The 12499-nt window shown below is 49.1% G+C and overlaps 1 long non-coding RNA gene across 1 annotated transcript; it reads right to left on the reverse strand.

Annotated features, from left to right (window-relative positions):
• Positions 1 to 346: 346 nt before the first annotated feature.
• Positions 347 to 1176, reverse strand: LOC146640312 (uncharacterized). The gene is made up of 2 exons (XR_014910243.1): positions 1005 to 1176; positions 347 to 446 (listed from the first exon to the last, which is right to left on the reverse strand). It is a non-coding gene; the product is annotated as an uncharacterized LOC146640312 (long non-coding RNA).
• Positions 1177 to 12499: the final 11323 nt, after the last annotated feature.

The raw sequence follows: 12499 nt of genomic DNA on the forward strand, positions 1-12499 counted from the left end.
CACCACAATATACTGTTCACAAATTTGTTATATTTGACACACAGCAGCTGCAACAATGTAATGAAAAAACAATAAAATAAAATACAAAATATTTCCCCCAAAATAACAAACTAAATAAAAGTGCGCGCATACAGCTTTCTCTGAGTCAATTATATGAGTGGATAATGTCTGATAACTGATGGATCGTTGGGGCCCGTTCAGTTTGTTTAATGTTTGTCCTACCACACTCCGATGAAGGAAGAAAGTTCGTAGTCCTGCAGGTATCTGAAGCTTCAATGGGAACGAAACTTTGGCTTCAATAAAACCTTGGCAAATCCTTTTCAATTTCGGGTTGGCTCGCCATCCAGTTAACTGGAACTGTGGAATCACTGCTCCTCGATGGGGCTTGCTTCAGACTGGGTCCGTCTGTCGAGTCATCCTTTTACCAGATAACAAAAAAACCTGACCTATAAACAGGTCACAGGTCCATATAGTCACATTCACCGTTGTGAAACAGCCACACTTACTTAAAACATTCAAAAATGAACAATAAGTATTAGTGTAACTCTATATCTTAATTCAGCTAGCTCTGTTGTACAACAAAATTATATCACTGCAGCATCATATCCTCTTAGATGAGCTATAATTTTATCAACCTGACGGCTGACAATGTTCTCAAAAAAAACACAGCTTCTATAGTTAACACTGTAGCTGCAGTCAGCAACTCACAGTAGCTCACCAGACTTGTGCATTATAACCAACTCAAAGAACACAACTGAAAATCTGAGAATCGGCGTACAATTGGATTAACTTGTTAAACATAAAACTGATTAGCACCATCTCTTTTGTTTTTTTTCTTAAACGTAATATGATTGCAGTCACTAGCCATTTCACACACAGAACACAGTCAAATTCTGCTAGCGTGAGCGCTAGCAGTTAGCTTAGCGGCTAGCGGACTCGCCGTCCCGTTAAGTCTGCCCTTTTTATCCTTAACAAATTAGGTTTTCCCCACTTTTCGTACTCACCGTTGACAGGGTGAAACTCTGAACAACCAAAAACAACTGCAGCAGACTTGCTTTTAACTCCTAGCGATTCGACTTCGGGAACATTAGTTTCTCTGGCACATGGCATTATATGAACAGGAACGAAATGGCAACACAGGAAATCATGTGATCAAGGTCAACAGCAAGGGTCACTGGGAGCTCATTAATGATTGGCCAAGTTAAATGACAACAGATAATCTTATTGGTCCACATCTTCCTTTAAACATAAAAGAAAAAAAAGAAATGACTAAATTCTTTACATTATACATGAAAAAAAACTACTTTCCACTGCTCTTTTTTTCTAGCTGGGCTACACTTCACCCACTAGTTAAATGGTGGAGGCTCACAGCGACATACTCAACACACAAGTTTCTGAACTCTGCATGAGGGTTTCTCCGACGAAGTGAGGGCCGTGAGGCACAGCTCCCCGTCCCCCGGTGACCCTGCTAGGTCCACCTTCTTAGGGAAACCCTCTGCAGAGGAGCTGACAGAGCCAGGAACTTGTGAGTTGCGTGTGTCCACTCAGGCATCATTCATGCTTGTTCTGCAGGCAGTTCCTGTCAGAAGGAGGAGGCGCAGCAGGAGCGCCGGGGGGCGGAAGACGGTGCCTCAGTGCCTCTCTCCTTCTGACATTGTTAAAGAAAACACAACAAATTTATAAGTATGTAGATAATTACATGTAGATAATGTCCTCAAGTTCTGTATAACCACTTTTCCCTCTCTCTGTGTTTGTTTCTCGTTCGTCGTTGTGTGTGTGTTTGTGTGCATCTGTCTCTTTCAAACAGGTGCCGGTCCTCACCTCTGCAGTGCTGCCGTCTCCTGTAGCGCTGCATGGTTCTAAGCTAAGTTTCCTTTCCTTTTTCTGTTCTCTCAGATTTTGTCCTCAGGTTTGAAGTGTCTGTGTTGTGCAGCTGGTCTGGTCTGTCTCTAGACAGTTCAGGCTTCACCCACTAGTTAAATGGTGGAGGCTCACAGCGACATACTCAACACACAAGTTTCTGAACTCTGCATGAGGGTTTCTCCGACGAAGTGAGGGCCGTGAGGCACAGCTCCCCGTCCCCCGGTGACCCTGCTAGGTCCACCTTCTTAGGGAAACCCTCTGCAGAGGAGCTGACAGAGCCAGGAACTTGTGAGTTGCGTGTGTCCACTCAGGCATCATTCATGCTTGTTCTGCAGGCAGTTCCTGTCAGAAGGAGGAGGCGCAGCAGGAGCGCCGGGGGGCGGAAGACGGTGCCTCAGTGCCTCTCTCCTTCTGACATTGTTAAAGAAAACACAACAAATTTATAAGTATGTAGATAATTACATGTAGATAATGTCCTCAAGTTCTGTATAACCACTTTTCCCTCTCTCTGTGTTTGTTTCTCGTTCGTCGTTGTGTGTGTGTTTGTGTGCATCTGTCTCTTTCAAACAGGTGCCGGTCCTCACCTCTGCAGTGCTGCCGTCTCCTGTAGCGCTGCATGGTTCTAAGCTAAGTTTCCTTTCCTTTTTCTGTTCTCTCAGATTTTGTCCTCAGGTTTGAAGTGTCTGTGTTGTGCAGCTGGTCTGGTCTGTCTCTAGACAGTTCAGGCTTCACCCACTAGTTAAATGGTGGAGGCTCACAGCGACATACTCAACACACAAGTTTCTGAACTCTGCATGAGGGTTTCTCCGACGAAGTGAGGGCCGTGAGGCACAGCTCCCCGTCCCCCGGTGACCCTGCTAGGTCCACCTTCTTAGGGAAACCCTCTGCAGAGGAGCTGACAGAGCCAGGAACTTGTGAGTTGCGTGTGTCCACTCAGGCATCATTCATGCTTGTTCTGCAGGCAGTTCCTGTCAGAAGGAGGAGGCGCAGCAGGAGCGCCGGGGGGCGGAAGACGGTGCCTCAGTGCCTCTCTCCTTCTGACATTGTTAAAGAAAACACAACAAATTTATAAGTATGTAGATAATTACATGTAGATAATGTCCTCAAGTTCTGTATAACCACTTTTCCCTCTCTCTGTGTTTGTTTCTCGTTCGTCGTTGTGTGTGTGTTTGTGTGCATCTGTCTCTTTCAAACAGGTGCCGGTCCTCACCTCTGCAGTGCTGCCGTCTCCTGTAGCGCTGCATGGTTCTAAGCTAAGTTTCCTTTCCTTTTTCTGTTCTCTCAGATTTTGTCCTCAGGTTTGAAGTGTCTGTGTTGTGCAGCTGGTCTGGTCTGTCTCTAGACAGTTCAGGCTTCACCCACTAGTTAAATGGTGGAGGCTCACAGCGACATACTCAACACACAAGTTTCTGAACTCTGCATGAGGGTTTCTCCGACGAAGTGAGGGCCGTGAGGCACAGCTCCCCGTCCCCCGGTGACCCTGCTAGGTCCACCTTCTTAGGGAAACCCTCTGCAGAGGAGCTGACAGAGCCAGGAACTTGTGAGTTGCGTGTGTCCACTCAGGCATCATTCATGCTTGTTCTGCAGGCAGTTCCTGTCAGAAGGAGGAGGCGCAGCAGGAGCGCCGGGGGGCGGAAGACGGTGCCTCAGTGCCTCTCTCCTTCTGACATTGTTAAAGAAAACACAACAAATTTATAAGTATGTAGATAATTACATGTAGATAATGTCCTCAAGTTCTGTATAACCACTTTTCCCTCTCTCTGTGTTTGTTTCTCGTTCGTCGTTGTGTGTGTGTTTGTGTGCATCTGTCTCTTTCAAACAGGTGCCGGTCCTCACCTCTGCAGTGCTGCCGTCTCCTGTAGCGCTGCATGGTTCTAAGCTAAGTTTCCTTTCCTTTTTCTGTTCTCTCAGATTTTGTCCTCAGGTTTGAAGTGTCTGTGTTGTGCAGCTGGTCTGGTCTGTCTCTAGACAGTTCAGGCTTCACCCACTAGTTAAATGGTGGAGGCTCACAGCGACATACTCAACACACAAGTTTCTGAACTCTGCATGAGGGTTTCTCCGACGAAGTGAGGGCCGTGAGGCACAGCTCCCCGTCCCCCGGTGACCCTGCTAGGTCCACCTTCTTAGGGAAACCCTCTGCAGAGGAGCTGACAGAGCCAGGAACTTGTGAGTTGCGTGTGTCCACTCAGGCATCATTCATGCTTGTTCTGCAGGCAGTTCCTGTCAGAAGGAGGAGGCGCAGCAGGAGCGCCGGGGGGCGGAAGACGGTGCCTCAGTGCCTCTCTCCTTCTGACATTGTTAAAGAAAACACAACAAATTTATAAGTATGTAGATAATTACATGTAGATAATGTCCTCAAGTTCTGTATAACCACTTTTCCCTCTCTCTGTGTTTGTTTCTCGTTCGTCGTTGTGTGTGTGTTTGTGTGCATCTGTCTCTTTCAAACAGGTGCCGGTCCTCACCTCTGCAGTGCTGCCGTCTCCTGTAGCGCTGCATGGTTCTAAGCTAAGTTTCCTTTCCTTTTTCTGTTCTCTCAGATTTTGTCCTCAGGTTTGAAGTGTCTGTGTTGTGCAGCTGGTCTGGTCTGTCTCTAGACAGTTCAGGCTTCACCCACTAGTTAAATGGTGGAGGCTCACAGCGACATACTCAACACACAAGTTTCTGAACTCTGCATGAGGGTTTCTCCGACGAAGTGAGGGCCGTGAGGCACAGCTCCCCGTCCCCCGGTGACCCTGCTAGGTCCACCTTCTTAGGGAAACCCTCTGCAGAGGAGCTGACAGAGCCAGGAACTTGTGAGTTGCGTGTGTCCACTCAGGCATCATTCATGCTTGTTCTGCAGGCAGTTCCTGTCAGAAGGAGGAGGCGCAGCAGGAGCGCCGGGGGGCGGAAGACGGTGCCTCAGTGCCTCTCTCCTTCTGACATTGTTAAAGAAAACACAACAAATTTATAAGTATGTAGATAATTACATGTAGATAATGTCCTCAAGTTCTGTATAACCACTTTTCCCTCTCTCTGTGTTTGTTTCTCGTTCGTCGTTGTGTGTGTGTTTGTGTGCATCTGTCTCTTTCAAACAGGTGCCGGTCCTCACCTCTGCAGTGCTGCCGTCTCCTGTAGCGCTGCATGGTTCTAAGCTAAGTTTCCTTTCCTTTTTCTGTTCTCTCAGATTTTGTCCTCAGGTTTGAAGTGTCTGTGTTGTGCAGCTGGTCTGGTCTGTCTCTAGACAGTTCAGGCTTCACCCACTAGTTAAATGGTGGAGGCTCACAGCGACATACTCAACACACAAGTTTCTGAACTCTGCATGAGGGTTTCTCCGACGAAGTGAGGGCCGTGAGGCACAGCTCCCCGTCCCCCGGTGACCCTGCTAGGTCCACCTTCTTAGGGAAACCCTCTGCAGAGGAGCTGACAGAGCCAGGAACTTGTGAGTTGCGTGTGTCCACTCAGGCATCATTCATGCTTGTTCTGCAGGCAGTTCCTGTCAGAAGGAGGAGGCGCAGCAGGAGCGCCGGGGGGCGGAAGACGGTGCCTCAGTGCCTCTCTCCTTCTGACATTGTTAAAGAAAACACAACAAATTTATAAGTATGTAGATAATTACATGTAGATAATGTCCTCAAGTTCTGTATAACCACTTTTCCCTCTCTCTGTGTTTGTTTCTCGTTCGTCGTTGTGTGTGTGTTTGTGTGCATCTGTCTCTTTCAAACAGGTGCCGGTCCTCACCTCTGCAGTGCTGCCGTCTCCTGTAGCGCTGCATGGTTCTAAGCTAAGTTTCCTTTCCTTTTTCTGTTCTCTCAGATTTTGTCCTCAGGTTTGAAGTGTCTGTGTTGTGCAGCTGGTCTGGTCTGTCTCTAGACAGTTCAGGCTTCACCCACTAGTTAAATGGTGGAGGCTCACAGCGACATACTCAACACACAAGTTTCTGAACTCTGCATGAGGGTTTCTCCGACGAAGTGAGGGCCGTGAGGCACAGCTCCCCGTCCCCCGGTGACCCTGCTAGGTCCACCTTCTTAGGGAAACCCTCTGCAGAGGAGCTGACAGAGCCAGGAACTTGTGAGTTGCGTGTGTCCACTCAGGCATCATTCATGCTTGTTCTGCAGGCAGTTCCTGTCAGAAGGAGGAGGCGCAGCAGGAGCGCCGGGGGGCGGAAGACGGTGCCTCAGTGCCTCTCTCCTTCTGACATTGTTAAAGAAAACACAACAAATTTATAAGTATGTAGATAATTACATGTAGATAATGTCCTCAAGTTCTGTATAACCACTTTTCCCTCTCTCTGTGTTTGTTTCTCGTTCGTCGTTGTGTGTGTGTTTGTGTGCATCTGTCTCTTTCAAACAGGTGCCGGTCCTCACCTCTGCAGTGCTGCCGTCTCCTGTAGCGCTGCATGGTTCTAAGCTAAGTTTCCTTTCCTTTTTCTGTTCTCTCAGATTTTGTCCTCAGGTTTGAAGTGTCTGTGTTGTGCAGCTGGTCTGGTCTGTCTCTAGACAGTTCAGGCTTCACCCACTAGTTAAATGGTGGAGGCTCACAGCGACATACTCAACACACAAGTTTCTGAACTCTGCATGAGGGTTTCTCCGACGAAGTGAGGGCCGTGAGGCACAGCTCCCCGTCCCCCGGTGACCCTGCTAGGTCCACCTTCTTAGGGAAACCCTCTGCAGAGGAGCTGACAGAGCCAGGAACTTGTGAGTTGCGTGTGTCCACTCAGGCATCATTCATGCTTGTTCTGCAGGCAGTTCCTGTCAGAAGGAGGAGGCGCAGCAGGAGCGCCGGGGGGCGGAAGACGGTGCCTCAGTGCCTCTCTCCTTCTGACATTGTTAAAGAAAACACAACAAATTTATAAGTATGTAGATAATTACATGTAGATAATGTCCTCAAGTTCTGTATAACCACTTTTCCCTCTCTCTGTGTTTGTTTCTCGTTCGTCGTTGTGTGTGTGTTTGTGTGCATCTGTCTCTTTCAAACAGGTGCCGGTCCTCACCTCTGCAGTGCTGCCGTCTCCTGTAGCGCTGCATGGTTCTAAGCTAAGTTTCCTTTCCTTTTTCTGTTCTCTCAGATTTTGTCCTCAGGTTTGAAGTGTCTGTGTTGTGCAGCTGGTCTGGTCTGTCTCTAGACAGTTCAGGCTTCACCCACTAGTTAAATGGTGGAGGCTCACAGCGACATACTCAACACACAAGTTTCTGAACTCTGCATGAGGGTTTCTCCGACGAAGTGAGGGCCGTGAGGCACAGCTCCCCGTCCCCCGGTGACCCTGCTAGGTCCACCTTCTTAGGGAAACCCTCTGCAGAGGAGCTGACAGAGCCAGGAACTTGTGAGTTGCGTGTGTCCACTCAGGCATCATTCATGCTTGTTCTGCAGGCAGTTCCTGTCAGAAGGAGGAGGCGCAGCAGGAGCGCCGGGGGGCGGAAGACGGTGCCTCAGTGCCTCTCTCCTTCTGACATTGTTAAAGAAAACACAACAAATTTATAAGTATGTAGATAATTACATGTAGATAATGTCCTCAAGTTCTGTATAACCACTTTTCCCTCTCTCTGTGTTTGTTTCTCGTTCGTCGTTGTGTGTGTGTTTGTGTGCATCTGTCTCTTTCAAACAGGTGCCGGTCCTCACCTCTGCAGTGCTGCCGTCTCCTGTAGCGCTGCATGGTTCTAAGCTAAGTTTCCTTTCCTTTTTCTGTTCTCTCAGATTTTGTCCTCAGGTTTGAAGTGTCTGTGTTGTGCAGCTGGTCTGGTCTGTCTCTAGACAGTTCAGGCTTCACCCACTAGTTAAATGGTGGAGGCTCACAGCGACATACTCAACACACAAGTTTCTGAACTCTGCATGAGGGTTTCTCCGACGAAGTGAGGGCCGTGAGGCACAGCTCCCCGTCCCCCGGTGACCCTGCTAGGTCCACCTTCTTAGGGAAACCCTCTGCAGAGGAGCTGACAGAGCCAGGAACTTGTGAGTTGCGTGTGTCCACTCAGGCATCATTCATGCTTGTTCTGCAGGCAGTTCCTGTCAGAAGGAGGAGGCGCAGCAGGAGCGCCGGGGGGCGGAAGACGGTGCCTCAGTGCCTCTCTCCTTCTGACATTGTTAAAGAAAACACAACAAATTTATAAGTATGTAGATAATTACATGTAGATAATGTCCTCAAGTTCTGTATAACCACTTTTCCCTCTCTCTGTGTTTGTTTCTCGTTCGTCGTTGTGTGTGTGTTTGTGTGCATCTGTCTCTTTCAAACAGGTGCCGGTCCTCACCTCTGCAGTGCTGCCGTCTCCTGTAGCGCTGCATGGTTCTAAGCTAAGTTTCCTTTCCTTTTTCTGTTCTCTCAGATTTTGTCCTCAGGTTTGAAGTGTCTGTGTTGTGCAGCTGGTCTGGTCTGTCTCTAGACAGTTCAGGCTTCACCCACTAGTTAAATGGTGGAGGCTCACAGCGACATACTCAACACACAAGTTTCTGAACTCTGCATGAGGGTTTCTCCGACGAAGTGAGGGCCGTGAGGCACAGCTCCCCGTCCCCCGGTGACCCTGCTAGGTCCACCTTCTTAGGGAAACCCTCTGCAGAGGAGCTGACAGAGCCAGGAACTTGTGAGTTGCGTGTGTCCACTCAGGCATCATTCATGCTTGTTCTGCAGGCAGTTCCTGTCAGAAGGAGGAGGCGCAGCAGGAGCGCCGGGGGGCGGAAGACGGTGCCTCAGTGCCTCTCTCCTTCTGACATTGTTAAAGAAAACACAACAAATTTATAAGTATGTAGATAATTACATGTAGATAATGTCCTCAAGTTCTGTATAACCACTTTTCCCTCTCTCTGTGTTTGTTTCTCGTTCGTCGTTGTGTGTGTGTTTGTGTGCATCTGTCTCTTTCAAACAGGTGCCGGTCCTCACCTCTGCAGTGCTGCCGTCTCCTGTAGCGCTGCATGGTTCTAAGCTAAGTTTCCTTTCCTTTTTCTGTTCTCTCAGATTTTGTCCTCAGGTTTGAAGTGTCTGTGTTGTGCAGCTGGTCTGGTCTGTCTCTAGACAGTTCAGGCTTCACCCACTAGTTAAATGGTGGAGGCTCACAGCGACATACTCAACACACAAGTTTCTGAACTCTGCATGAGGGTTTCTCCGACGAAGTGAGGGCCGTGAGGCACAGCTCCCCGTCCCCCGGTGACCCTGCTAGGTCCACCTTCTTAGGGAAACCCTCTGCAGAGGAGCTGACAGAGCCAGGAACTTGTGAGTTGCGTGTGTCCACTCAGGCATCATTCATGCTTGTTCTGCAGGCAGTTCCTGTCAGAAGGAGGAGGCGCAGCAGGAGCGCCGGGGGGCGGAAGACGGTGCCTCAGTGCCTCTCTCCTTCTGACATTGTTAAAGAAAACACAACAAATTTATAAGTATGTAGATAATTACATGTAGATAATGTCCTCAAGTTCTGTATAACCACTTTTCCCTCTCTCTGTGTTTGTTTCTCGTTCGTCGTTGTGTGTGTGTTTGTGTGCATCTGTCTCTTTCAAACAGGTGCCGGTCCTCACCTCTGCAGTGCTGCCGTCTCCTGTAGCGCTGCATGGTTCTAAGCTAAGTTTCCTTTCCTTTTTCTGTTCTCTCAGATTTTGTCCTCAGGTTTGAAGTGTCTGTGTTGTGCAGCTGGTCTGGTCTGTCTCTAGACAGTTCAGGCTTCACCCACTAGTTAAATGGTGGAGGCTCACAGCGACATACTCAACACACAAGTTTCTGAACTCTGCATGAGGGTTTCTCCGACGAAGTGAGGGCCGTGAGGCACAGCTCCCCGTCCCCCGGTGACCCTGCTAGGTCCACCTTCTTAGGGAAACCCTCTGCAGAGGAGCTGACAGAGCCAGGAACTTGTGAGTTGCGTGTGTCCACTCAGGCATCATTCATGCTTGTTCTGCAGGCAGTTCCTGTCAGAAGGAGGAGGCGCAGCAGGAGCGCCGGGGGGCGGAAGACGGTGCCTCAGTGCCTCTCTCCTTCTGACATTGTTAAAGAAAACACAACAAATTTATAAGTATGTAGATAATTACATGTAGATAATGTCCTCAAGTTCTGTATAACCACTTTTCCCTCTCTCTGTGTTTGTTTCTCGTTCGTCGTTGTGTGTGTGTTTGTGTGCATCTGTCTCTTTCAAACAGGTGCCGGTCCTCACCTCTGCAGTGCTGCCGTCTCCTGTAGCGCTGCATGGTTCTAAGCTAAGTTTCCTTTCCTTTTTCTGTTCTCTCAGATTTTGTCCTCAGGTTTGAAGTGTCTGTGTTGTGCAGCTGGTCTGGTCTGTCTCTAGACAGTTCAGGCTTCACCCACTAGTTAAATGGTGGAGGCTCACAGCGACATACTCAACACACAAGTTTCTGAACTCTGCATGAGGGTTTCTCCGACGAAGTGAGGGCCGTGAGGCACAGCTCCCCGTCCCCCGGTGACCCTGCTAGGTCCACCTTCTTAGGGAAACCCTCTGCAGAGGAGCTGACAGAGCCAGGAACTTGTGAGTTGCGTGTGTCCACTCAGGCATCATTCATGCTTGTTCTGCAGGCAGTTCCTGTCAGAAGGAGGAGGCGCAGCAGGAGCGCCGGGGGGCGGAAGACGGTGCCTCAGTGCCTCTCTCCTTCTGACATTGTTAAAGAAAACACAACAAATTTATAAGTATGTAGATAATTACATGTAGATAATGTCCTCAAGTTCTGTATAACCACTTTTCCCTCTCTCTGTGTTTGTTTCTCGTTCGTCGTTGTGTGTGTGTTTGTGTGCATCTGTCTCTTTCAAACAGGTGCCGGTCCTCACCTCTGCAGTGCTGCCGTCTCCTGTAGCGCTGCATGGTTCTAAGCTAAGTTTCCTTTCCTTTTTCTGTTCTCTCAGATTTTGTCCTCAGGTTTGAAGTGTCTGTGTTGTGCAGCTGGTCTGGTCTGTCTCTAGACAGTTCAGGCTTCACCCACTAGTTAAATGGTGGAGGCTCACAGCGACATACTCAACACACAAGTTTCTGAACTCTGCATGAGGGTTTCTCCGACGAAGTGAGGGCCGTGAGGCACAGCTCCCCGTCCCCCGGTGACCCTGCTAGGTCCACCTTCTTAGGGAAACCCTCTGCAGAGGAGCTGACAGAGCCAGGAACTTGTGAGTTGCGTGTGTCCACTCAGGCATCATTCATGCTTGTTCTGCAGGCAGTTCCTGTCAGAAGGAGGAGGCGCAGCAGGAGCGCCGGGGGGCGGAAGACGGTGCCTCAGTGCCTCTCTCCTTCTGACATTGTTAAAGAAAACACAACAAATTTATAAGTATGTAGATAATTACATGTAGATAATGTCCTCAAGTTCTGTATAACCACTTTTCCCTCTCTCTGTGTTTGTTTCTCGTTCGTCGTTGTGTGTGTGTTTGTGTGCATCTGTCTCTTTCAAACAGGTGCCGGTCCTCACCTCTGCAGTGCTGCCGTCTCCTGTAGCGCTGCATGGTTCTAAGCTAAGTTTCCTTTCCTTTTTCTGTTCTCTCAGATTTTGTCCTCAGGTTTGAAGTGTCTGTGTTGTGCAGCTGGTCTGGTCTGTCTCTAGACAGTTCAGGCTTCACCCACTAGTTAAATGGTGGAGGCTCACAGCGACATACTCAACACACAAGTTTCTGAACTCTGCATGAGGGTTTCTCCGACGAAGTGAGGGCCGTGAGGCACAGCTCCCCGTCCCCCGGTGACCCTGCTAGGTCCACCTTCTTAGGGAAACCCTCTGCAGAGGAGCTGACAGAGCCAGGAACTTGTGAGTTGCGTGTGTCCACTCAGGCATCATTCATGCTTGTTCTGCAGGCAGTTCCTGTCAGAAGGAGGAGGCGCAGCAGGAGCGCCGGGGGGCGGAAGACGGTGCCTCAGTGCCTCTCTCCTTCTGACATTGTTAAAGAAAACACAACAAATTTATAAGTATGTAGATAATTACATGTAGATAATGTCCTCAAGTTCTGTATAACCACTTTTCCCTCTCTCTGTGTTTGTTTCTCGTTCGTCGTTGTGTGTGTGTTTGTGTGCATCTGTCTCTTTCAAACAGGTGCCGGTCCTCACCTCTGCAGTGCTGCCGTCTCCTGTAGCGCTGCATGGTTCTAAGCTAAGTTTCCTTTCCTTTTTCTGTTCTCTCAGATTTTGTCCTCAGGTTTGAAGTGTCTGTGTTGTGCAGCTGGTCTGGTCTGTCTCTAGACAGTTCAGGCTTCACCCACTAGTTAAATGGTGGAGGCTCACAGCGACATACTCAACACACAAGTTTCTGAACTCTGCATGAGGGTTTCTCCGACGAAGTGAGGGCCGTGAGGCACAGCTCCCCGTCCCCCGGTGACCCTGCTAGGTCCACCTTCTTAGGGAAACCCTCTGCAGAGGAGCTGACAGAGCCAGGAACTTGTGAGTTGCGTGTGTCCACTCAGGCATCATTCATGCTTGTTCTGCAGGCAGTTCCTGTCAGAAGGAGGAGGCGCAGCAGGAGCGCCGGGGGGCGGAAGACGGTGCCTCAGTGCCTCTCTCCTTCTGACATTGTTAAAGAAAACACAACAAATTTATAAGTATGTAGATAATTACATGTAGATAATGTCCTCAAGTTCTGTATAACCACTTTTCCCTCTCTCTGTGTTTGTTTCTCGTTCGTCGTTGTGTGTGTGTTTGTGTGCATCTGTCTCTTTCAAACAGGTGCCGGTCCTCACCTCTGCAGTGCTGCCGTCTCCTGTAGCGCTGCATGG

This window comes from Rhamphochromis longiceps, unplaced genomic scaffold, assembly GCF_057381845.1.
Source record: "Rhamphochromis longiceps isolate RC_006_pf unplaced genomic scaffold, R_longiceps_female_GT1.1 unmapped_scaffold_9, whole genome shotgun sequence".
In the NCBI taxonomy this organism is placed as follows: Eukaryota; Metazoa; Chordata; class Actinopteri; order Cichliformes; family Cichlidae; genus Rhamphochromis; species Rhamphochromis longiceps.